Source organism: Cavia porcellus, unplaced genomic scaffold (assembly GCF_034190915.1).
Source record: "Cavia porcellus strain 051 isolate PalLab524CR breed Dunkin Hartley unplaced genomic scaffold, mCavPor4.1 scaffold_9, whole genome shotgun sequence".
Taxonomy (NCBI): Eukaryota; Metazoa; Chordata; class Mammalia; order Rodentia; family Caviidae; genus Cavia; species Cavia porcellus.
The window spans coordinates 13965320-13989158 of NW_026947492.1; positions in this window are offsets into that span (position 1 = coordinate 13965320).

The window sequence follows — 23839 nt, forward strand, 5'->3', positions numbered from 1 at the left end:
GACACAAAAATTCTGGGTCAGAGACAACAGAGTTAAGTACTCACACTATGGCAAATAATATGAGCGTCAGTGTATTTATATTGGTTCTTTGAGCCCCAGATCCCTCAGGGCAATATGGAGAGAACCAGGTGACATCTGCAGATCGTGGGGTGCATTTCCAGAGACAGGAACCCTGAACCTAGGGGATCCAAATCTTGCACAATGCTCTGTAAGGATGGCTGCCCTGTGCTCCAGACTAGCTCTATTTTCTAGGGCTATTTGCTATGAAATTTTCTTGAAACCATATCCCAGAACAAAGACAATTAATGCTTCTGCTTGCCAGACATGAAAATATGAGACACATGGAAAATCGTACCCCCAAAAGCATAACAGAAACAATCTATTTTCTCGCTGTCATTTTGCTAGGCTTCTTAGCAGTAGGGCTTTTTTGCACATCACATTACCTTGGGAACATGGGATTTCATACAACGCACACCCCCTATTATCCTCCTTCTCTTGTCTCTAATATCAATTATCCAGCACCTCATCAGAAACTTTCTATCCTCACTGTGATATGCCTGGAAAAGTATCAGAGCCAACATCTGTGGAGGCTGCTGGCCTGACCATACGATAAAGCTTTTCTCTTGGGATCTACTTTAAGGTTCCATGATAAACAGGAGAAAAGAGGATTTAATGTGGGGGAGGTCAAGAAGAGGATGGGCACCTTCTTCTTTCCAGACTTGGAGAACTTTGATCCCAGCGTGGAAGTGAACACTGAGCTGATGTCTCTGAAGCAAAGCAGCAAGTATGAAGTCACAGATATGTGCTTTCAGGTGCGTGGGCCCACGGCCAGCTGGATGTTTGGAGAAAGCAAGAGGCCACCTACGTGGAGCTATTTGATGGACACCAAATCATTGTCCTGCACCTGACATTTCCATCACTATTTAAACATGACACAGTTCCAGTATAAATATATTAACTGAGAGGAATAATCTCTACTATTAATAAGTGCTCCTAGAGCTGGCCTTTCATTTAATATGCATAGTGTGAGGGCTAATTACATGTTAGACATTGTGTTTACCACTGGGCTTCAAAGGCCATCAGCTACAGTCCTTGCCCTTATAAATCTCTGGAGCTAATTCTTTGTTGTATTTCCCTCATGGTATGGAATTTGTTCATGAAATCTCTGCCTACATTTATGACTGCAAGATTGCTACCTATTTTCTCTTCCAGTGTATCTGGTGTTTCTGTTTTCATATTTAGATTTTTGATCCATTTTGACTTTAGTTTAGTGCACTGTGTTAGACGTGGATCCAGCTTTAGTCTTGAGCATGTGCAGAGCCAGTTATTCCAGCACCATTTATTAACAAGGCTGTCTTCCTTCCAGTAAACATACTTGGCTCCTTTGTCAAACATAAATGGCTGAGTGTGTTTGTAGTTGTGTCTGCCACACTGATCCTTGGATCTGGTCATCTTATTAAAAAAACTTTTGCACAACAAAAGAAATCACCAACAAAGTGAAAAGATTACCAGAGTGGGAAAAAATTATAGCCAGTTGTCCCTCAAAGGACATATATCTAGAATATATAAAGAACTGAAAAAAGGTCAGGCCCATCAAATTCAAAGATCTGATCCAAAAATGGGCATCTGAGATGAATATATACTTCTCAGATGAAGAAATACATATGGCAAATAAATATATGATAAAATGCTCAACATCATTGGTTATTTGAGAGACTCAAATTAAAATAACACTAAGATTCCATCTCACACTAGAAAAAAAGGCTCTCATCAAGAAAAAAACTAATAGCAAATGCTGGTAAGACTGTGAGGAAAACAGAGCTCTTCTCCACTGTTGGTGGAAGTGTAGACTGGTGCAATCACTATGGAACTCCATGGTAAGATTTCTTTAAAAACTAGAATTAGAAATTCCATTCCATCCAACTATTCCCCAGCAGAATTAAAAACATCCTATCACAGTGATATATATGCATCTATATTTATAGCAGCAAAATTTGTTATAGCTAGTCTTGGAAACAACCCAATCTTCCATCAACTGAGGAATGGATACAAATGATGTGGGTTTTTTTAATCTAATGGAATATTATTCATCCATACAAAGACAAACTTGAGACTTTTATAAGTAAATTAATGCAACTTGGGAACATACTCATAAGTGAAATAAGACACAAACTAAACTGTGTGTAAACATCATATTATCTCACTAGTATGAGAATCTAAAAAAGTAAACAAGATCCAAAATATATAATGGAAATTGTGACTAGGTAAGAAACTGTTCAAAAGAAAAGAAAAACTGTGTTTCAAGAAAGAGAAAAGGAAAAAAGTGAAAAGAAAAAATATATATATACACAAGACAGTTAAGATAGTTATCTAGCTGGTAACTCTTGGGTCACTGAGGGGAAGTTTTTTCCCAGTAATTTTCTGGACAACATTTCATACCCATATTTTATACTCTGAACAACTCCTCTGCATATAACAATACAATGTGTTGATTATTGTTACTCTTCTACTGGCCTGTTTTGAAATTCTATTTTACTGTCATTGCTTACTTTATTCTGTTTAAAATTTAAAAAATAATATAATAAAATAAAATTAACAACTTGAAAAAGCCTCAGAAAGTAAACAGGCAATTAAGATGCAAAATGACAAGCTTTGTGATGAAGGATTGTCAAGATGACATAGCAGGTTAGAGGAGGGAGAGTTAGTCTTATTTTGGAAGATCAAGAGATGTTTTTCAAGTTAAATTGAAGGTGAGATGTTGTAAATTAAGCATTGTTTATCTGTGTTTTAGAAACTGAAGAACTGAAGCTTCATGAGTTCAATTTTATGGAGTCTACATAAGATGGAAAGCTGAGACTCAAGCGTGCTTTGATACTAGTTTTAGAATGGCTTTTTCCATTAATGCACATGGTTTGTTGTAGCAGGTAAGGCTTCAGGAGACAGGATCTATGAGAGAATAACCTTAGCCATGGCAGGAGGTGTGTGATGAGGGGTAGAGTGAAGATATTTGTATGGGATTAAAAAAGGAGAGAAGCTCAAAGCACAAGAGTGCTTAAGAAAATCCAGCCTGGAGGTGGGGTGCTGGAGTATGGGTAGATACTGGGGGAGCAATAGGTGAGGCCTAAGGATAATAGAGATTGTGTTAGAGATTCTTAGGGAATCAAAGAAGAGGAAAAGGAGGGGTGAAAGGGGGAGTGTGTCTTATTCAGCTTCCGTTGCCATGATAAAATACCTGAGGTCATCAGTTTATAAGGAGGAAAAGATTATTCTGGCTCACGGTTTCAGTGTTTAGGTCCATGGCTTATTAGCTCTGTTGCTTTTGGGCCTGTGGCCAGATAGAACATAATGGTGGAGAATGCATAGTAGAGGAAAATTTCTTTTTTAACATTGTAGATTTGTTTCTTAAATTTTCATTTTTATTAGTATATAGATAATGATTGTATTCATGATGGAGAGTTCCCAGGAAAGGAGAATGGAACAGATGTAGATAAGGACAGAGGGACCAGCTATAGATCCTGGGGGTCTGCGGTCCCAATAACTTTTTCAAGGACATAGCACAGTGATCTTTCTCCCACTAGGATCCACCTCCTCAAGGATAATTGTTAAGTTAGACCAAGAGAAAGTCGAAAGGACAATATATTGTTCTCTGATCAGACTAATTGTTGGGGGAAGGCCTAGGTTAGTTAGGCTTGATGATAGTCATCAAACTATTATCAATGGAACAACAATTTGGAGTCCTTGAGCCAAGCTTATGGTTTGATTATGAATGTGTTTGTAGTTAGAATTTGCTAGACAGAATAGTAAAGAGGATGTGAGACCATGGCAATTATTGGGGCCGTTATGCCTATAAAGCTTAAAAGGGTTTAGATTATACTAGCTAGGATAACTAGTGCTGTGTGACTATCAGAGGAACGGGTAATGTCACCTCCCAATAGTGACCGAAAGTATAGTCCTTGGGGTGGGGGACATGAATGATCCAAACCATAGCAGATAAGAAGGAGGAGAAATAAGAAGGGGGATAATTGTTAGAGGAGGAAGTTGTGGTAAAAAATACGGCATGAGCAGCAAAATGTAACTTCCCAATTATGTCTAAACCAGTACGGCATGTGTAGGCACTATTCCAGGCAGCAAGAGGCCAACACTGTCTACACAAAGCAAAGAGGGAGAATTCAATGACAGGAATAAGGTACAAAGCCCTCTGCCCAGTGTGGGCTTATCAAATAACACCATTACCCCAGTGACCACTGGTCAAGGGCTACTCTGTTGTGTCTGGGGAGCTGAAGTAACAAGCATGGCTTCCTCACTGTACTCCGACCCTACCTGACCCTAGAGTGTCCTGCAACTGACCTTGGCATCTGGAATAAGCATGTTGTCCTGTGTAGATGAGAGGGACAAATGCCAGTCTGAAAAAAACAAAATCCCAAAAAAGTAGTAAATTGGTTAAAATCAGATCAGGTTTTATATCTTACAGTATGGTTCAAAACTTTCCTCTTAGTTTTAAGCAAAGCCAAACTCACTTGAGTTTCAAATATCACCATTTAGCAGTTGGTTGGCCCGGACCTCTTCTCTTCTGACTGAACTCTCAGCCAACCTAGGCAACATTTGGATCCAATTTGATGGAAAAGTTGGGTAAGCTCCTTGCCAAATTCCTGTGAATCTGTGTCAAACTCAGTGATTTTAGGCTAAGATTTGGGGTGTGGTTGAGTCTCAAGAGGAATTCTGCGGTTGCACAATCCACAGCAAGTGAAGCAAAGGATATTTTCAAAACTACCTCCAAGGACGCAGACTATGTAAAATTCCAGTCTATAGATTTTGGAGCTTGCACCAGAGAATCTAAGCATTCCCAAAGCAGTACAAGGGCTTCCAGCAATGTATAACTGATTTTTCCCTCATCACTTTATCTCATAGGTTATTATCCATTTGAAACAAAGGAAACAAGTACATAGAAAGAAAAATTACTCATTCAAATCTGGAATTTGCCCAATTTGATACACTCCACTGATAGAGTCGATGAAAACCTTGAATCCTGATCCTTTGAAACTTTGTTAGGACAGGTCACTAACAAAACAATATAGACTCTACAACATGCCCAGGGGAATATTCTCTTGCAAGTTGACTCTGGAGTGAGGAAGTATACACTGCACATTAATTAGGAGTGCTCTCAGGATTGATGCTCTTGAGATAATCAATGAAGCAGAACTGTGCAGAGAGAAGTTAAAGGGAGATACATTCACAAGTGAGGGCCATCTAATGACCAGAGGAGGTCTGGAGTCCTGATGGCCCTTCGCTGTGGTGGAGTATTGTGACAGAGAGTCAGGATAGCCAGTATATGGCAGCTACCTCTAAAAACTGGACGCGATTCGGGGCAAGAGCATTTTCTTTGGTTGAATCAATTTCCAAGGACTTCTCACTGTGAGGTAAGAAGCAAATAGCATAAGACCTTGGTCGTGAAAGAGGTGGTATCGCAGAGATCTACGTTAAGATGAAGAATAGCATGATATGTTGGAAACCTAGATACTGCAGCCGGTTTCATGATGGTCTCACCTACAATGCTATGAAATTGTTCATATGATTAAGGAACAAGGTCCAGCGATATCTAAGGCCTGAGAAACTGAAGAGACATAGACTTAGGAGATGGCAAGGGTGTGTCAAGGTAAATCACTGTAGTGTCGTACTTTTTGATAAGGTTTGTAAGATCAGGTTCGACAGAGTAAAAGATGGTGTCAGGAAAGAGGAAATGTCAAAGAAGAGATCATGATAAACAAAACGTGTGTGGGCAAAGTGTGATGATCTAAGACGACTGGAAATTTCTAGGATAAATTGAAGATCTAAAAGTCTTTGGTTGTATTTTGTCATCATCCTGGTATTCCTAATTTCTTCCCCCCCAAAAAAACTACTCTGATGCTTTCAAGAATCTTGGTCTTGGTGTTAACACTGTGTCCCAAAGCCATCCAGCTAGTAACAGGTCACTAAGATAGGAGTCGGGAGCCAATTGGGGGACATTGGGCTTATCAATTCTTTATTTTTTTCCCCTTCTTATAAGTCAAAGACCCTCTTAAAATTGTTGAAAGAGGTGCTCATTGTCCTGTAATGCATAAAAAGTAGCAATTTATATTCTCAAGGTCAGGAAAGTGTTTTCAGCCAATTTCCCTTAACTCTACTTATATCAGTCATGCTGCTTGGCCCAATTTTTTACATTAAGATTATGCTATTTAGCTGCTTCTTTTAGTGTTATTTTCATTCTTGCTTGCATTTCTTCTTGAGCAGGCTGTCCTTTCCGATCTCCACATAGCTCTCTAAATACAGCTGGTTCCTCTTACCTGCACCTTTCCAAGGTATTCTCATCACCTGGAATTTCATCCAATCTACCTCACTGCTCCTAACAAAATTGCACCGTTGTTATGGCCCATCTCAACAGCACTATGTACTTGCTAGCTGTAGGAATGTCATACATATCACATTGTAATTTTCCACTAATGTGCATTCATCAATTTATTCACTCCCATTGTGAAAGCCTCTCTATTCCCCCTGATATGATTTGATCCCTGCCTGCTATCTATTGCACCTGTCCCATTCTGCCTTCTTTACAGTCCCTTAACTTCTTGCTCTATTCTATTCTACTCTATTCTGTTTTATTTCATCTGGTTTCTATTTTCTTCTAAAAACTCCATGAAGACAGAAAATATATCCAAATATTAGATTTTTTACAACATAATATCAGGAATTTATTATCTATTTTTCTTTATTTTCTTTTCTTCCTCATTTTTTTTCCTTTCCATACCAGCTAGCGAACTCATGACTTTGCACTTGCCTGGAAGGCATTTTAAATCCCCAGGCACCTATTTTTCTATCTATGAGTCTGTTTATATAATCTATCTAAAGAGACTAGAATTCAGAGCTCATAAATATTTGTTCAATTGAATTTACTTTCTAATAACGTAGAAGGAACCCAGGCAAATATCAAAACAATAAAATTTCTGATTAATATTTGATTCCAATTAGAACAATGAAACTCCTTAGTTTTTGGTTCTTATTCAATGGGATAGTAAAGTCATCAGACTCAAAGTTAGCTTCTGTCACTGACTAGCTTTGTGAACTTAAAACCCTTAGAGTATAAGACTGGGTTCAGTGGGCCCATCCCTTACTTTTTGACTATAAACTTGCACTTTAATGTAATAGTAGCCAGCTGGGAGTCTCCATATGTTTCCATATGAGGAATACAGGAATCAATCTATGTGCTTATCCACTTGCATAGCAAAGGGCAAGGAATGTGCATGTCTGTAAAAGTGTCAAAATGGAATTTGGACCCACTTTTATGCACTGTTTTTGCAATACGCTTATACAAGCATCACAGAGGGTCTACTAGACCCACATCACTCCAAGATTTATTTTAAAAAAAGTTTCCTTTTGATTTTTCTGGTAAAGTAACCCAATTCAGAACAATGGAATATGAAAAACCAGATTCGCAATTTCAGAGGAAATCAAAGTAAATCAATAAATTACTCATACATCAATAATGAACATGATCCATTATAATAAAATACATGCTTTCATAATAGAAGAGTGGTGTGGGTGGATGGTGATGATGATGATGATGATGATGAATTTAATGCTGGCCATGTCATCCCAAGTTCTCATGTTGCTGAAATGGAGCAGGAATTGACTGACAACAGACAGGGAATACATTGATTCAGACGATGAAGAAAACAGTAATGTAAGTACATATTTGACTAGTCAAAATATGGCGAAATAGCCATGAAGCCAAAGAGAATAATCCAATGTTAGAACAAGATTCTGTAAAACATACAAAGGGTGACAAGCAAGTGAAGTGTCCTGCATGTACCAATAGCCATATTAAAAAAGGTATTTTTATGACACCTCATGGGCTGACCTGAAAGCATTCATAGGTCAGCTGCAGTTAGCATAGATTTCTCATGCTGATCCCAGGACTGTATAAGATTTATGAGACAGTGATGAATCAAAATATGGCATAAAAATCTATGCCCTTATAGATGTAAAGGCTTATTGTGCTTTCAGTTTAGGCATTTCTCCTGGAACCCAGCCATCAGATCCTTATTCATACAGCAATAGACCAAATGATGTTGTGAGAAGACTTGCTGCTCCCATGCCAGACTAATCAGAATGTGATATTTGATGATTAGTTTACTGGTTTCCAATTAATGTTACATTCGCTAACAAAGCACAAGTTGAACAGCACAAGAACTGTACACAGCAACAAAGCAGAAATTCCAAATGAAATGTCACAATTTCAAAACAGAGAATGCTATAACACAATCTTTGGATTTCAGAAAGATATAACATTGGCCTCCTATACAGCAAAGAAAGACAAACTGGTCCTGCTGATGTCAGGATTTCACTATCATGGAAATATTGATAGGGAAACCTCAAGAAAATGTATGACAGACATGGAAACTTTCAACAGCAAAGCTGAACGTGGAAATCTTTTTTTGATGAGTTATCCAGCAACTATGATGCCTGAAACACAGTGCATTGACCAATAATTGTGTTTTACTCAGTCTTAAACATGTGTGGCAAAAATAATTTGATAGTTTACAAAGAAATTAACAAGTACAAAATAGCTCAGAGAAATTTACTTAGAAGATTGTAGCTATAAAGAGGTAGGTCATTTACAGCAGAAGAAAATCAAAGTGCTTATGCCAGGGAACTATGCAAAAAAAAAAATTGTGAAGCACACTGGTGAGCTGACAGGTGAACAGGCAGGTATAGCATTACAAAGACCTACTACAACAATAGGAGAACAAAAAAGATGTCATTTGAGCCTTACAAGACATACAGGAACACAAAACAATGTACTATCAGGGTCAGCCATATTTATGTATGGAACATCCAATTGTCTTGTGTGAAGACTGGCTTGGGTGTGATAGTTGAAGCAAAGCTTACTTCTGTGGTGAGTTCTACTGGTATTTTAATTGTAGTTCATATAGAAATTTATTACTGATGTTATCTTTTAGGTTTTGTAAGAAAGTACACAGTTGATGTGAAATTGTTGATGTTTGTTCTAAATGCACACTACCTATTAAGAATTTAATACTTTATCTTGACATTTTATGCTCCTGTTAACTACACATGGATAATATAATGAAGATCTTTTGACAAAACAGCAAGACCACTGAGATTTCAAGTAAGTCCCACAAAAAGGCCAGAAAATCCAAAGACATTCTATCCACGTAAGTGATGCATATGTATGGAACAAATGTGCTTTTATCATACGTGTAGACTGTCTTATGTATGATAATTGAAGCAAACATTTTTGGTAGAATGCTCTTGGTATTTTCACTGTAGTTCATTCATATAGAAATTTATTTCTGATGTTGTTTTTTAGACTTTGTACAACAAAAACCAATCAATGTTGAGAAATTTGATGCTTTTTGATAAACATTCAATAAGTATGAAAAACTCTATGGTTGATTTTTGTGATTTTTCGGATATGTATTTATTATTTAAAATAATACAACTGATAAAATGAATACTAATAATTCATTGGCAGAAATATTGTGAAGAATAAACTTGGGTACGACAGATCTGTTTGCATACCTTGATGACAAAATTAGTTTTGTGCTCTGGGTATTACATTAGTAATGTACCTGTCTATGCTTTGCATTTCTTAGCCATAAAATAGGAACTTCAACAGTAGGAGAGGCAAAGGTACAAACTCTGTTATTTCACAAACCTGCACTCACTTGGAAAGATAGGGTTTTATAAATCTACCTACATTTCCCTGCAAAGGAGATTGATGGAGCCGAGTACGCTGGTTTAGGTCTGTCTCCTGTGGCCCTATCCACAGGAGGTGATCAAAAAAGTGCGAGTAATAAAGAAATCCAATGTCATTTGTTTTTACTACTAGCGAAGCATTTCTAAAGAAGACAGGCCGATTTTCAAATAATGTGGGCTAGAAAATTGACCTTACTAATTTGCAAGGTCAAGTTATATTCCAGCCAACACTTAATTATTCATATGAACACTTTCCATTTCTAGATTATCAGTGGAATTTTTTCCGCTCAGATTTTAGGCTGCTTTCTCTCTGCTACTCAGTGTGTGGCTGGGCCACATCCCCCCTCAGCTATTTAGTGTGGGCTTGGGGAATGCAAACTCATTTTAACATTTTCCTGAGCACAACATAAGTGGGAAGGAAAATCTGAATCCCCAAAAACCATACAAAGCATTCCAAAGTAAAATATAAGAAACATTTTGATTGTTTTTCTGTTTTGGATTATCTGTGCCACTATTCATTTCCTTTTTTGTAGATAATCAAATACTGACTGTATTATGGCTAACAGGACTTTCAGACACCACGAAAATTCTGCAGAGCATTAAAACATTTTAAAGATAAAATTCATAATCTCCAAAATTTACCTTTGATAGCACATACTATCTTGATAAAGAGACTAGAATAGATAGGTAATTCTAATAGTTTCAACTGAAGATATAGCTTTCCCAAGGAAATTTTAGCCTCAGCTGTTTTGAATCATATCAGGCCAGTACTGATTAAAAGCAGATAAACCCTCCAAGACCAGAGGGAAAAGAAACCCTATCTTGCAGTGCAAAAAAAAATTTAGATTAATTTGTACAAACTTTGGAAGAAAGAAAGAAAGAAAGAAAGAAAGAAAGAAAGAAAGAAAGAAAGAAAGAAAGAACAGAAAGGGTTTCTATTTGCTATTTTAGTTGAGGAATTTTGTAACTACATTTAGCCAAATGTGGGCTCTACGCCCTTTTCTGGTTTTAACTGCAGCCATCTGAATGTCCTGATAAGGTCATTGCGAAGTAAGCTGAGTGGAGTCTTCTCATTGTCTCATGATCCCTAGAGTCTGTGTCATCAAGGTATTAATCCAAATATTGCTTAGTTCCAGGCTACAGGGGACTGGGGTCCTCTGGTCAGTAACAGAGGGTGTCTGGACTCCAGAGAAAGCTTGTGGTAGAGGTGGAGATTTGAGCTTACAGCAGAACCTAGAGACCTTTTTTGCTTTGTTGTGTACTCTTAAGTCCACTTCGGTTAGATCTTAAAGGAACTTTTAGAGTAGACCTATTGTGCTTTTACTCTGACAATTGAATTCCATTCAATGTCAAAGATTCAATTTCATTTGTCTAGTTCTATGGGATACTAAGTACAGGTACAATTAAGATAACAAGTGGAGTACAAAGATAAACACAGTATCATTCCTGCCTCCAAATAGCTCACTAGTGCAACAAACACATGGTGATTATATTCCCATTACTGTACAGAGATCCACTCAGTATCTCTAACAACCACTCTACACTGGTTGCTAAGAGTGTAGTCGAAATCAAAAGGGTCTCCTGAATGGTGTCTAGAGCAGCCCAGGAAGGTTTTCTGAAGAAGATCCTCTAACAAACGGGGCGTGAAGAATGAGTAGGACTTTGACTGATACAAGAAGAGTGAGCCTTTCAAGACACTGGCTGGCTTTTTTCCCAAGAATGTCGGGCACTAAGAGAAAACAATACTGGGTAAGTTTAAAGAAACACTGAGAAAAAGATGTTCAAGAGAAGACAGAGAGGAGTGGGCAGTCAACAAGTAAGCAGACTTACAAATGCAAGCCTCTCCCGTCTCCTCACCCATCATAAAGTTTATGGCTAACATGCCTCTAACAGAAAGAAAACAAAAAATTTATTTAACAAAGTTTTATGTGGCACAGGAGACTTCAGAAACAAAGAGCCAAGCAAACTTTTTAAAATTGATACATATGAACATAAAAATCATATATATATATATATATATATATATATATATATAAGTTTTCATGCAGTGTCACTATATAACATTTAAATCAGGTTAAAGCCTTACCCCATTGCTCCCTCTCTCTGCAGACTCCCCAGCTCCTGGTAGCCAGTGCTGTCTTCTCAACTTCTATGAGACCAATGTTTTCCTCCTCATGTTTACTTCTTATTTGTAACTTTTAAATTGTAATTTAAAAAATCTGTATTATGTCTTGCAGTACACAGTGACTGTTCATGATGGGGAGTTCCATACGTTGTGGGAGCTTATCGTGCACGTAAGATAATGATCTCCAGTTCCATTCATATTGTCGTGAATGGCAGGATTTCATCTTTTTGTGGCCAAAGTGTGTTTTATTATGTATGGGCAGCACGTCTTCCTTATCTATTCATTAGTTAATAAACACTTCCGTTGTTTCCTGCTTTATTACTGTGAAGAGTGTTGCAATATGGGATTCCAGATGTCTCTTCAATATATTAATTCATTTCTTTTGCATATATACCCAAGGATGAGATTGCTACATCAGTCATTTTTTGATACATCTCCATATTTTTTGCATAATAGTTATACTAATTTAATCCTCACCAACAATGCGTAGTTCTCCTTTTGCTCTTTGTTCTTACCAGTGCTGGCTATTTTTTGCCTTTTCTTAAAAATAATAGTGATTCTAACTGAAATAAGATAATATCTTATTGTGGTTTGAGTTTGCAGTTATTTGATGATTAGTGTTAAAGCATTTTTTCATATTACCTGTTGGTCATCTTTACATATCATGTAAGAAAAGTCTCTTTCAGTCTATTGCCCATTTTTAAACATTGTGTCTTTGTATGCTTTGCTCTGAGCTTTGTGAGTGCCTCAAATATTCTAGATAGTAACTCTTCTTTCATATGTAGTTTGCAAGCATGTTCCCGCATTCTGTAAATTGTCCCTTTCCTTTTATAATTGCTTCTGTTGCTGCATGAAGGTTTGTTACCATAATCTCATTTGTCAAATTTTGCTTTTATTTCAGTCTTGATACTTTTGTCCAAAAAACTCTTGTCCATTCTAAAGTGATGAAGTAGTAATTTGAGGTCTTACATTTAAGTCTTTAATACATTTTGAGATGATTTTTATAACTGGGGAGAGAGAGGGGTTTGCTTTCATTCTTTCTTATGTTGATATTTAATTTTTCCAGCATCATTTATTGAAAAGACTGTTCTTTCCCAATGTGTATTCTTAGTATTTTTGTTGAAAAGCAGTTAACTATATATGTATGAGTTTATTTCTAGGGTTTATATTCTGTTACATTTTACTCTATGTAGCTATTTTGTGCTGATACAATGCTGTTGATTGCTACAGTTTTGTAATGGAATGTATTTTCTAAGTCAGGTAGTGTAATGTCACTGGTATTGTTTGTTTCTTATTCTGTATGTTTCTTATGTCACTGGTATTTGGATAGGAATTTCATTGGATCTATAAATCATTTTGGGTAGTATGAGTATTTAAACAATATTGATTTTCCTAATTCATGATCATGGAGTGACTGCATTTTTGTATCTTCTTCAATTTCCTTCAATAATGTTTTATGGTTTCATTGTAGAGATCAATCATTTATTTGGCTAACTTTATTTCTAGGTACTTTATTTTATGTTTTGCAGTTATTATAATTAGAACAAAATATGTTTAGTTTGACAAAACTTGACACAATGCTACTTGTTTGAAAGTATGGCACAATAAAGCAAAGGTATGAGTTAATGGTAATAATCTATGATGAATTTAGAGCTGTTGGTTTGAATCTTCTTGGCTCTCCTATAATATTCTTTCTCTCTTGATATAGGGGTTCACACCTGTCATAGGAAGAGCTTCAAGAGAGAAAATCAAAAAGATTTTTTGCCTCTGTGATTTTCTCAGTTTTCTTTAATTTAAAACTGTATGTCAAGATGCCATTTATGGGAAGAAAGGAAGAAAGAACAGGAGAAAGGAATAAAGCAAGAGAGGAAAAGAGGAAAAGAAGAGAGGAAGGAAGAAATGAAAAGAGACAGTAAGGAAAGGCAAAAAAAGAAGGAAAAAAATGAATGAAGGAAAGACAATTTCTCATGGAGAAACTAAAGGACAGAGAGTTTAAGCAACTGATTTTGAATCATGACAAGTCAATTATCGCCCCAGGATTAGAATCCGGTTCACAGATCTTTACTTGACTATTGTTTCACTAAATTACTGATAATATGGGTAATAAAAGTTCAATATCCTTTTTTACATAAAGTAAGTGATGAAGAGAGATTTTTAAAGATTTTGTTTTTATCATTAGTTTCCAGAAACTATATTGTACTGAGAGAAGACAGTTAACTTTACACACAGCAAATTCTCCCCCAAGCCAGGGGAGACTGAAGTCACGTGACTTGCTCAGAGACTACTCTTATTAGTAGCAGCGATCACATACAAAACACTACAGAAAGAGATGGAAGAGGCTGAAGAAGAATCTCCATGAGCCATGTATGAGAAGCATGGGAAAGGTGTCTGGAGAAGTACTAAATATATAAATTACAGTTAGGGAAAAGCTATCACAAGTTGCAGTAAAGTAGAATAAAGCAGTCAGGGATGAGAAATTTATTCTGCATGCCAAGGGAAGAAACTTAGTTGCCACTAATGTCCTGGAACCTTTTGGAGGAATATTCCTCATTCTGTTCCAAAACCTACTCTTAGAAATCCTTCACTATGAAATTACTTTATAAATAGATTTGTAATTATCAAAAGGATATTAAGAGATCAATTGTTAAGGAAACATTCACCCACATCTGATGGGAAGATGAAATAGAAATTATATTGGTAGTAGGTTGGAAAACTATCTGCACATACAGATAGAAAAGACATAATTTAGATGGTCAACTGAGGGACACGATGGTCTATAACATACACTTCTCACTAAGTGTCAATCAAATATCGATTATAATCTTACCTCCATTCTTCTCCCACCACTAGCACAGTGTCAACAGCCTAGTAATAGTTTTCTTGGATCTGAACCTTTACTAAGTTCTTCACCCTGAAAATTCACTTACTCCAAAATGCAAGTAAGCATTACCCATGGAAAAGATTCCTAAGCTTATTCTATTTTCCATACATTCTTCTAGGTCCACTTTACTCTTGTCTGTTTCATATTATAAAATCGTTGAATGGAATAAGTGTGTAATACAGGTGCTCTGAACTATTGATTCCCAGCTCAGAAGCACAGGCCTTCAGGCAGTTCACAGTGAGGACGAAGAAGAGGACAGTAACCAGGCAGGGTAGGAAACGGGAACACAAGAGCCTTGGGGAAGAAGGCTAGTATTTATACTTTATATAATTTAAGTCGGGATAATGCAGAGAAATAAAGGATGGGCTTTGGGGTGTGAGAGTGAGATTAATTCTATCCCATTCTGCTTCAGCATGGTTTCCTCCATCAGATTATAGCAAGACTAGCATCTATTCCTAGCAGATGGGGACTATATCCACTCCTAAATAAACTACAGATGGGTTTACAAATTTCACGTTGGAAAGAATCAGAAATATTCACATTAGCGAGGAAAAAAAATGGTAGCCAACTTAAGGGAAAAATAAATCAACAAGAACAATAACCTAGAGATAATATCCCAGAAAGAGAATTTCAAAAATGCAGTCTGTCTTTCTCCATCGGACTTCAGGAGGACGTGGCAAGTACGGTCCACAATCCAGGCCCCTACTTAGAAAATGTGATTTTTCTGCTCACAAAAGTATTCCAGGCAAGCTCCCTACCCATAGCACGTTTTCTGAGAATCAATCAAGTCCTCTCATTCAGCAGAAGTCCAGTCGCATTGTCTGCTCCTTCCTCCAGAAGCCGATTTCTGCCAGGTAGAAAATTAAGTTTCCTTTACTCCTGTTTCAGACACAATGCAGCAGCATCGCAGAACTGTTGTTCTGTGTGGGAAACCGACTTCCTGTCTCAATAAACAAGCACACACAGGCTTTTCTGGACACATAATGGGACCTTTTTTATTTTATACAAAAATCATTCCACACTTAACACATCAATGAAGCCACTTAAGCTCTACTGCATCTGAATTAAAGAGGAATTGTGTGATCAAAGGGTGTGAAAGGAACCACACAGGGTGTTCTTCAGATCCTTTACTTTTGTTAGATTTGATACATAACAAACCCAATAAATATGCTTATCCCAGGAGCCAGTTGCATTATCTCATACCCTTAAGCCTGGTGAAACTGTTCCTGTATCGCCCTTCATTCCACACTGTCCATTTGCCAACGAAGATTTTGGAGCAGGAGGGAAAGATCCTGGAATATTTTGAGAGGCTGGGGTGAGGTTGAGGTATAAAGCCATTTTCTCTTTTGGGCTTTGTTCATGTTTCATTAAATATAAATGCATATTTATGTGTATGTACATGTAGTCAAATGTGCATCTTATATTCATAGATAAAACACACATACAAACATAAAATGCACACTACAGATACATAAATATATGCCTATTTAAAGTGGCTGTTATGTACAGACACACAGAACAAACAATAACATGATAAATAATTTTCTTACCTATTCCATAAGGCAAAAATGTCATGAAAATTCTCGAATGCTTAGAATTGAATAGATAAATAGGACATGTCATAATCCCTTGATAGCTTTTTGTGCTATGAACATATCTTCTATGAAGGTAGTAGATATTTGCCATTTTTTAAGTATCATGCATTCCAGAGAGATTTAGGAAATTCCTAAAGAGAGCTCAGACATCACATAAACCATATTTCATAGGTATACATACATGTTTTAAAACATATTTTGTGAATAATAATTCAAGTACTATAAAATATTTTTTATGCTGTTGCATAAAAACATGAAATGCAAAATATTCAGCCAATGAATTAAAGTTGATTGAACACATTATTTAAATTTATGCAATCTAATCAATATTGGATTGAAATCTATTCCATCGTCTATAGAGTTAAAGTGAATTACTGAAAAACAACCCAAGATTGTTAGGCTAAAAATCATGTCATTGAAGAAGTTTAATTTGGAATTAATTAATTCAACTACAGTGGTACACGTGTTATGAGACAGTCACTATTCTAAGTACAAGAAATTCAAAGCTTCAAATGATGTGCTCATTACTCACAGTCCAATGAAAAGAAGTGTGACTAATAATGACAATGCAATTGTAAAGGCAGCTCTCATAGGTGCAGTATAGAATGCAGAGGAGGAAACAACTGATTTAGTACAGAGGAGTTAGCAAAGGAGTTGCTGGTATACACTCTGAAGTGTGTATCTCAGCATGGTCTTAAAAGATGGATGAGAAAATTGGAAATTTGTCAGACAGGAAAACCTGAAAAAAATGACCTAAAGCATGTTTAAAAACACAAGAGGGCATTAAATGTTCTTTTAAAAACTCTGCCCAGTTTGCATTGTTGGACTGTAAAGTTCACTGAGAGACGGAAAGTAGCAGATGAAGTTTGGTGACAGGTTGTTTCGTTAAAGAATCTGGACCGTACCAAGTAGTGAGGAGCCACATAGGGACTTAACAATCACAATGACTGGAATTAGATCTCTATTTTGGCCTACTAGGCATCCATGAACCAACTCCTTGAATAATCATTCCAATAGCAAATCACTAAACAATTTAGCTAGTTGCATTTTTCTTTCTAACATTCAATTGCTTAGCATTGCATTTACCAGCTATGGAGATGATGAACTGAAGTGTTTGGTGTATATGCAGATGTTTTCAGTGTTGTAAAGACAATCACAAACATTGAAAGGAAAAAAATATTCCTTGGGGTGAAAGTCTCTTCACCATGCTTCCCATATAAATCATTGTTGATGGTATCACGAATAGCAATCCAGCTCTCTTTTAAAACCGTTATTAAGATCAGATGACCATCTGTTTTCTGCTAAGGTTTATGTCATGCGAGCTTTTCCTATGGAGCCTATGGGCTGCTCTCCATTGCATAGATGAATGAAGCTCAATAAATAACCATAAAAATAACAACATATTGATGTAGTCCTACATTCTCTTCTTGATTGATTCTGTGTGTATATATCCAAGGTCCAGATATACCTTATTTGTACCCAATCTGGTTCTGTGGAAAAAACCAATATTACTTTTCCCCTCTTCACTAATCCTACTCTGAATTTTCTGTCAAAGACCACTTATACTCCCATAAAACGATGATACTTCATTTTGCTTTTGAATGATATACAGAGTTCCTTTCTTCCTTGTTTTCATTTATGATCTATTTGTCCTTAGACTTTATGGCTACATTTGATATTATGATTTAAATGTGGTCTCAGGCAAGATCTTTCACTTAACAGCCCAAAAGAATTTGAAAGTAATAAGGGAAATTTCCAGTAAACAAATGACTTAAAAAAGAATATATATATATATATATATATATATATATATATATATGCACATTGACTTGTAGAGAGCTTATAAAGTAAAAGAAAACTTGTCCACTGTTCTCTTAAAGACAATAGAACTCCATCAGGAATATTTCAAGTCTATACAATGATCATATTTAAAGAACAGAGTGACCAGATGAATTTTTCAGAGAAAAACAACCCAGAAAATAGATAGATTAGAAGCTATATCATATGAGAGTAAGCAGCATGAGCTGAGATGTGCTTTCAGAGAGATGTCGGGAACAAAGAATTCAACTTATTGTGACTTAATTTTTTCCAAAAGGAAACATGGATGGAAGAAACTTGGAGAAAATATTGATACAATAGGAGGAGAAAATCTTCTAATAGATTCATCTGTTCAGTGACCAGCTGAAGAAGCACAGATTTGTGAAATCTGGAAGTGTCCAGTTGATGTTAATGTACTATGGGACAGAAATTGGAAGAATCAAGAATGATATGGATTTCTAGACTTCTAGAGATATTATGTTATAATTTGGACTTTTCACAATGTATTGATTTTCTTTTGGCTTGCCACAATACTATATTATGAACTTCAGGACTTTAGCTCCTGCTGTGGTTTGAATGTTTGTGTCTCTTCCAGAATTTATATATTGCAATCTAAACCACAAGGTGATAATATCAAGAGATAGGAAATGAATAGGTCACGAAGGGCCCACCTTCATGAATTGGATTGGCAGTGTTACAAAAGGGCCAGAAGGGGTTAGCTACATCTTCCATCCCTTGTGTCAAGTGAAGACAGAGTATTTATTTGTACTCTTTATAGAACACAACAATTGAGGCAGCATTTTAGGAGCAATGATTAGGTCCTCAGCAGATAGCAAGCTTATGGTGGTTAGATTTTGGATTTCCTAGCTTCCAGAACTGTAATTTTTATGAATTACTCAGTCTCAAGTCTATTGTTATATCAGCCCACATGGATTAAGATACCGTCTTAACATAAAGCTGGCCTTTGCTGTTTTTTACTTTATCAGCTCCATGAATCAGACCACAATTCCGGAAGTCACATCCATTTTGAGGACTTAGTTTTACACTAGATTTTTATATCTGATTTTTTGTTCTTTTTTGTTTTATTGTGTTTGTCTTGTTTCACAACTTCATGAAATGAGATGCTTTCATTTGAATTTTGGCATTCTTATTTATCATTATTTTTATTGTTTTTATTATCGGTGCTGGTACTTGGGATTGAACCCAGGGTTTTCACACTGATCTTCAGCCCCAGGTATTCTCCTTTTATCTATTTTTAATTTTGAGACAAAGTATCACCAGTTATCCCAGACTAGGTGATCACTGTGGCTCAACCTCAGGGAGCTGGGATGATAGATGTTTGCCAACGTGTCTAGGGCTTCCAGGATTTCTAAATTGTATCATTCAGAGAAACAAAAGGAAACCCCTTTTCTCTTACCTGGTCACTTTGTGACATTAAAAATTTAGCATGGAAGAGTTATGCAAATAAATAGTGATAATGGCTGAACAACATTACAAATGTATTTAGTATCATGGAGTTATGTATTTCAAAATGATTCAAATCATAAATTTTTTGCTGTATGAATCAGAATAAAAAATAAAGAGCGAAGAAAGAGTGTTAGCATGGCCTTTTTATATAGATAATGATACAATTAATTGTTTGAATAGATTCATTCTTAGGACTTTTTTGAATGACCAATATTTTGTTTTTCCTTTCAAATTTTTAATCATTTTTATACCTTCTCACTGCATGTCAATAATTTGAAGTTAATCATAATTGTGTAGTAACTTAGGAATCGCTTTAAAGTTTTGGCATCAATCGCTGACTTTTTGAGAAATTGAACTAATTAGCCATTTATTCGTGTCATCTATGGTACTACTACCCCTGAGACTCTGAGATTATTAACTTATATAGGAAGGTTGGGGGACCAGCCTAAGAGCCTTTTTGACTTGACTGGTTTAGAATATCTGAAAGTTCCCAAATTTCCAGATATGCATTGCCACCCCAAAACCAACGTTTTCATCAGAATCAAGAATATTTCTGCAACTAAGCAGCTTGAAGAATGGAGGGAAAAGGAATCATAGACATACGAATCACGCTACTTTCTGTCCAGTCCCGTGTCTCAGCATGAAGGCACAACTAGTAAGGTGTTTGGTTCTTAATTCCTGGAAGTGAAACTTCTCTGAACACACCATGTGAACATACTGGAGGTCAACGTGGCCTATTTTTAATGTTGAGTACCACTTTGGTGGCTTTTCATTGCTGACATCTTCTCAGTTTTTCAGAAAATTTACATTAGTACCTAAGGAAGTAGAAACAATGACAGTAAAACATCTTTGATGTCCTTCAATGTATCATTCCTTATTAATAAAAATCAATCATATTTATGCCATACAAGTCACCTAGATTATATTTATTGTATGCAAGAGGAAACATTATCTATTAGTGAAAGAAAAAAAAAACAAATCAAGTAGAGTTATTCTCCTTGGAGAACTAGAAAAATACCAGTTCATTTAAGACATACTATTGCCTGGGCTTTCAAGCTTGAGTGTCCTAAAGGAGCTAAGAGCTGATGAGAAACGGAGATAAAGGAACAGGTCATGTTAATACAGCATCAGATACTTTGGCTGCTATATGCACAAGTACTCTGGAAACACAGACAGGGGAATCTAACCCAAAGAGGAGTGGGAGGAGGCTGAGATGTATTCCAGGGCTCTGATGCTCAGGCCCAAGACTTAAGGATGAGAAGTTAAGTCAGCAGTACAGTGTTGGGAGTTTGAAGAGTTTGATAATAATGCTTCTTAGTGATTCCATTTGTCCTTGAGCTGAGGGCAAGCTGAGGCTAGCAAAGTAAGCTGGATCCTCGCATACCAGGTTAAGAAGCTAAAATTAGACACTGGCTTCAGTTCATGTTTTGCTTTCTATTATTATTACTCTAGTTGAGCTTAACACTATTAGTATCTGAGTTAACGACATGCCTTTATATAGTATACTTTCCTCTCACCTCTGCACTTCCTTTCATAGTAAAGCCATCATCTATCCTACAGGAAATAGAGGCAAGAAAGGGAATGAATAGGGATTTACTACTTAGTCTTGAGCCCTGGTGGAAACATTTGATGTCTGATTCTGCATTTCCGGCTCAATATTGATCTAGTCTTTGTGTGTTCCTAGGCCTTGGTTTCTCATCTGGCAAGTAAGATTATGGTGATCTGTTTCAGATGTGCTGCGTGTCATTTGGAGAAAAGCTATTTGACTACAAATGCTCTTGAGTTCCTCATCAGATCATATGAATAATTTAAATCCAACATCATCTGAGGCTGGATTATATTTGGAATTTTTATGTTGACCAATTTTCAAGCCCAACTGCTGTGATTCATCACAATCTTTGATTACGTTTTTTCAAGTAGTAGAGAAATTTAAGACGGTTTTTTAAAGATGAAGAGAGAAGGAATAAAATAGTATTAGAGAAATGATGAGACAAACCACAAGCATAGTGGGTGATTCCATGTGGTTAAGAACTATTAACAAAAAATATTGCGGAACTGATACAAAGTGTAAGATTCTAAAATTTTCCTCCCTCTGTCACTTGGTAACCATGATTCTGCTCTCTGCTTCTGAGTTAAGCTTTTTTAGATTTCACACATGAGTGAGATTGCACAGTATTTGTATTTCTGTGCCTGGCTTGTTTCAGTTAGTATAACTTCTCTAGCTTCTTCATGTCATCATAGACAACAGGATTTCATTTCTTAAAAAACTGAATAGAATTGCATTAGATAAGTATACCAAATATTTTATCCATTCATCCACTGATGGACACTTAAATGGATACTGTATCTTGCCTATTATGAATAATGCTGTAGTAAACAGAAATATACGTATCTCTTTGACATACTGATTTCATTTCCTTTGAATGTATATCCAGTAGTAGGATTGCTATATCACATGGCAGATTTATTTTAATTTTTGAGGCATCTTCATGTTGTTTTCTGTAATGGCTTTGCTTATTTACATTTCTACCAACAAGAAGAAAATGTTTACATAAAGTTTTATGCTATTACCAAATATTTTCCCTGCCCACTTTTTCCTATTCTGGAAATATTTTAACTAATAAATATTAACATGTATTAAACAGTTTCTACAAACTAAATGCACTAGACATTTCTGTCACCATCTTCACAACTTCTCAAGAAGATAGACTATTATTATTTCTCATATACACATAGGAATATTAAGGTTTAAGAGATTTTCTAAATTGACTAAGGACTCATAGCACTGAATGACTGAGGAAGAATTCAAAACTACATCTTACGTCTTTAGAACCCTTAAATAATTAGATTTAGTGGCTTCACTAGTTGCTTAAGTGATTGATTCTTAAATAAACATCACTTTGTGATGAAGACATAAGGATCCTGCCATACACAAAAGTCAAAAAAGATTTAAGAAAATGAGCCTATAGTGCTGGGTAAATCACAGATTTTAGGTCCTTTCACCGAGACTAGAAGCCACTTAGAAGCCTGTTTTTAAATAATTTTGGCAGGATCTCAGTGCATTTTCTACCACCAGCTAGCCCAGCCCTGTATTCATTTTCTATTTCCAAAAGTATAGCAGTAAAATCTGAATCATTTGTAGTAACAGTTCGTGTACTACATTTTGGCTTCATGATCAATTTTTTTTTTTTTTTTTTGAGATTGGGGCATGAATTATTCAGCCTTTTGTCAGTGGAACAAAAGATCTGACACGTCCAATTTAAGAGAAGGGGTTTTTTTCAGCTCACAATTTCAGAGGATTCAGTCCATGGTCAGATGAGTCCAAGGCAGAAATGCCATGGTGGAAAGAGGAAAATCATTCAAACTGTGGCAGCCAGCAAGCAGAGAAAAAGAAAAGCTTTAAAAAAAGATAAGCCCTGCCAAGGCACACATCTGGTGACCCACCTTCTCTAACCAGGCCCTACTCCTAAAAGAACACTCAACTAGTAAGTCATCAGTGGATTAATCCACAGATACGGTTGGTGCCTCTATAATCCAATCAAAGGGGCATAAACCTCACGTCTGAGCACATGAGACGTTGATGGGACATTCTTTACTGGAATCATAAGAAGGGCAGTAGATAAGAAAGAGAAAAGATAAGTATTATTCAGTTGGCCTTTAAGAGAAAGCCCAATTATTTTTCAAAAGAAACACTTGCATAATAGGAGGATTTCCCCTTCCCATTTACAGATGAGAAAACCAAAGAATTTTCAAGCCAGGCACTTCCTTAACTGTTTAGTAAACTTCCATTAGAACAAAGACAAAATACAGGAATTCTTCAGATGATACTAGAAATTACACCCACTGAAAGATTTTAGGCTTCTTCTCTGCTTCCTGCTTTTAAATTGTGGTGAAATACACATTACATAAAATGTAACAACTTTACCATTTTAAGTATACATTTCGGTGGCATTAAGTACATTGTCATTGTTATGCGACAATTGTCACATCCATCTCCAAAATGCGTTTTATCTTGTACAACTGGAGCTTAGTATCCAATAACGATCATTTCCCATTTTCTGCTCTCTCAGTCGCTGGGATTCACCATTCTACTTTTTGTCTTTATGTCTTTTTTTTCTATTATAAATATCCCATATAAGTGGAACCACACAGGATTTGTCTTTCCTGACTGGCTTATCTCCCTTCGAATAATGTCCTCCA